General features: G+C 33.6%; 1 long non-coding RNA gene across 1 annotated transcript; it reads right to left on the reverse strand.

Moving 5' to 3' along the window:
• Positions 1 to 2,644: 2,644 nt before the first annotated feature.
• LOC143597250 (uncharacterized) lies at positions 2,645 to 3,845 on the reverse strand. The gene is made up of 3 exons (XR_013146859.1): positions 3,525 to 3,845; positions 2,871 to 2,912; positions 2,645 to 2,791 (listed from the first exon to the last, which is right to left on the reverse strand). It is a non-coding gene; the product is annotated as an uncharacterized LOC143597250 (long non-coding RNA).
• Positions 3,846 to 4,079: the final 234 nt, after the last annotated feature.

Here is a 4,079-nt window from a genome sequence, read left to right on the forward strand (position 1 = left end):
CTCACAAACCTCCTGCTCTTTCACGAATTTAAGCTCAAACTAAGTGTTCTTCGTTGGTTGACTTTCAAAAGTCAAAGTTCTTCATACTCCTGTTTCCTCCTAAATCTAATCCGAATTCCGGGTAAGTTTGTACATCAAATTTGTTCTAACTCATCATATGATCAAAAGCCCTCATTCAATTTTAAAGGATTGAGGTGTAATCATGTCCAATTTAATCAAATTCGTTTTAGGGTTTATATTAGAGTAAAATTGGGGATTTTGAAATTAACGAACCTTCTGGTCAAAATTAGCTTTTGATCCAGAAGACTTTTATCTTTATTTTCACTTTTTACATCTGTTGGACCAGAATCCGAACTCAGATTCGCTGTTCGGATTCTGACCCGCATCAGCTCGCTTAAAACTCGTTTATTTCATAACTTGAGTTATATTTATCTGTTTGCCGTGATTTCAGTGTCGTTGTTCTCGGTTTTGACTCTAGATTGTTATCTAAAATTTGCAGGTCTTTTTGTGTCAGATTAATCGGCATGTTAATTTCCTCGTTTATTATTATTTTATTATTATCTCGCCTAAATAATAAAGGTGAGTAATTCACATCCCTCTTTTCATCTTTTACTTTTTTTGAAGGTAACATGCGTACCATAAATAAAAAGGCCTTCAATGACAGCATTGCTTGTCATTAAAGGACCTATAAATGGTGTTAATCTCATTTATTTTAAGTTCAAAAGTGGGTTTATCTCTAAATTCGTGATAAACACAACATTCTTGAATCTGAGTTTTATATAAACAAGGGTAGTAAGTCGTTCATAACTTGCTATACAACTCACAAACCTCCTGCTCTTTCACGAATTTAAGCTCAAACTAAGTGTTCTTCGTTGGTTGACTTTCAAAAGTCAAAGTTCTTCATACTCCTGTTTCCTCCTAAATCTAATCCGAATTCCGGGTAAGTTTGTACATCAAATTTGTTCTAACTCATCATATGATCAAAAGCCCTCATTCAATTTTAAAGGATTGAGGTGTAATCATGTCCAATTTAATCAAATTCGTTTTAGGGTTTATATTAGAGTAAAATTGGGGATTTTGAAATTAACGAACCTTCTGGTCAAAATTAGCTTTTGATCCAGAAGACTTTTATCTTTATTTTCACTTTTTACATCTGTTGGACCAGAATCCGAACTCAGATTCGCTGTTCGGATTCTGACCCGCATCAGCTCGCTTAAAACTCGTTTATTTCATAACTTGAGTTATATTTATCTGTTTGCCGTGATTTCAGTGTCGTTGTTCTCGGTTTTGACTCTAGATTGTTATCTAAAATTTGCAGGTCTTTTTGTGTCAGATTAATCGGCATGTTAATTTCCTCGTTTATTATTATTTTATTATTATCTCGCCTAAATAATAAAGGTGAGTAATTCACATCCCTCTTTTCATCTTTTACTTTTTTTGAGGGTAACATGCGTACCATAAATAAAAAGGCCTTCAATGACAGCATTGCTTGTCATTAAAGGACCTATAAATGGTGTTAATCTCATTTATTTTAAGTTCAAAAGTGGGTTTATCTCTAAATTCGTGATAAACACAACATTCTTGAATCTGAGTTTTATATAAACAAGGGTAGTAAGTCGTTCATAACTTGCTATAGAACTCACAAACCTCCTGCTCTTTCACGAATTTAAGCTCAAACTAAGTGTTCTTCGTTGGTTGACTTTCAAAAGTCAAAGTTCTTCATACTCCTGTTTCATCCTAAATCTAATCCGAATTCCGGGTAAGTTTGTACATCAAATTTGTTCTAACTCATCATATGATCAAAAGCCCTCATTCAATTTTAAAGGATTGAGGTGTAATCATGTACAATTTAATCAAATTCGTTTTAGGGTTTATATTAGAGTAAAATTGGGGATTTTGAAATTAACGAACCTTCTGGTCAAAATTAGCTTTTGATCCAGAAGACTTTTATCTTTATTTTCACTTTTTACATCTGTTGGACCAGAATCCGAACTCAGATTCGCTGTTCGGATTCTGACCCGCATCAGCTCGCTTAAAACTCGTTTATTTCATAACTTGAGTTATATTTATCTGTTTGCCGTGATTTCAGTGTCGTTGTTCTCGGTTTTGACTCTAGATTGTTATCTAAAATTTGCAGGTCTTTTTGTGTCAGATTAATCGGCATGTTAATTTCCTCATTTATTATTATTTTATTATTATCTCGCCTAAATAATAAAGGTGAGTAATTCACATCCCTCTTTTCATCTTTTACTTTTTTTGAGGGTAACATGCGTACCATAAATAAAAAGGCCTTCAATGACAGCATTGCTTGTCATTAAAGGACCCTTATGACACGCAAATGTGTGTCATTGTAGCCCCAGTCATAAATTGAATATGACACGCTTCTCGTGTGTCATATTTTATGACACTTTAATGACACCCATTTCTGACACACGTAGTTGACATGCATTTATGACACGTTTTCAATATTGGTGTTTACGACACCAATTAACGACATGCATTGATGCATGTCATTGTATAACTTTTATTTTTTTTGTTTTTTTATGTTTTGCATAATTAATAATATTAAAATTAATGACTCATAATATTGTAGCAAAATTATACATTCCATTTCTAAATTAAACATCATGAATCAAATTATTTCATATAATCCACAAGTTAACAAAAGTGTTGGTTAATATTTAATGTAATACATATCACTAACGAAATATAAACGGTGTGTATACGCCGACCAATCTTCTCGAACAACATCGAAATCTGTCTCTGTGTATCCGTGTTTGCCTCCACTAACCTAAGTTAAAAATTAAACAAAAATCGTTAGGTCAAACCATGAGACAATTCCATATAACATTTTACAAATTGAAACAAACCTCATTGAGCCAAAAAGACAAAGCCACCTTGTTGATTGCATCCTTAAAGTCTTCGGTCCAGTCTCTAATCTCAGCCAGTTGTTAACATCTAGTAGTTGTAATTTCTGAAACATTAAACTATGTAACTGGTTAATAACATAAAATGCATCCAATCTAATAAAAATAAAGAAAAAAGTGACCCGTTTGATCTGGAAACTTTTTTATGTTTTTTTCTCACAAACGCATTGGTAACAAGATTCTAGGAACTAGAACATTAGCATCGGATTATAAATTGTGATAAAACATGTAGGAAATAGCTAGGGCTCGTATAAAGTTTTACTGCTTATACAATAAGATAATTGTGTTTCTAGAAGCTCAACGATGACTATTTGACCCGAGTGTGGCCTGGTATTGCTTAAATTTAGAAGCTCAACGATGAGCTTGATCTAAAAACCAAATCTGGTCTATTGGTCCAAATGAAGTGTGTGGACAGTGGGTTCACTTACCAAGCTCCAAACCGTAGATGGTGTAGTTCTTTTTAACCGTGTAACGCATTAAAGTTCCAGCGCATTGGTTGAGTCCCAAGCTCCAATGGTAGAACCATCGGCTAGCACCGTCTTTCCCATGAGAAAATTCAGTCCAAACGTAACCAGTGTCCTAAATGTAAAGAAAAACATTTAAAGACTTGAAAAACACACAAAAAGTTATTAACAAAACAAGAGTTGATTTTGTTACCTTGTTTCTTGGAAAAATCTGTTGAGTCCATCCCATCTGGATAAATACAAGCAACCGTTGGTGAAACCAAACAATTCCGAGGGAAAGACGGCTCTATTTCAGCCCAATAAGCAACCTTTTTTTATTGTTTTATTTGAACAACCTTTTTATTTAAAGGCCCGATAAACCCCAAACCGTGAAAACCAAACCAAAACTAAACGTTCGTAACGGGTCAGTTTGGTTCGGTTTTAAATTTGAACAGTTCTGTTTCGGTTTTGGGTTAGTCGGGTCAGGTCAGGTCGGGTAATTCGAGTTATAACAGATTATCGGGCTGCACTTTTTTTACTACTAATTATAAAGACTATCAGTTGAACAGCCTTTTTATTTAACAAATATGCTACACTGATGCACATATGTTCTTTCAAAACTCTAAATATATCGGCAACCTTCATTTATTTAAATAATTGAGTGATACGACTTCATGTTTACTCTAAACTATATGAAAAAAAGAGAATA

The sequence above is a fragment of the Bidens hawaiensis genome, unplaced genomic scaffold (genome assembly GCF_021521415.1).
Source record: "Bidens hawaiensis isolate Kalapana, Puna unplaced genomic scaffold, B.hawaiensis_p1.1 tig00048013_1, whole genome shotgun sequence".
Taxonomy (NCBI): domain Eukaryota; kingdom Viridiplantae; phylum Streptophyta; class Magnoliopsida; order Asterales; family Asteraceae; genus Bidens; species Bidens hawaiensis.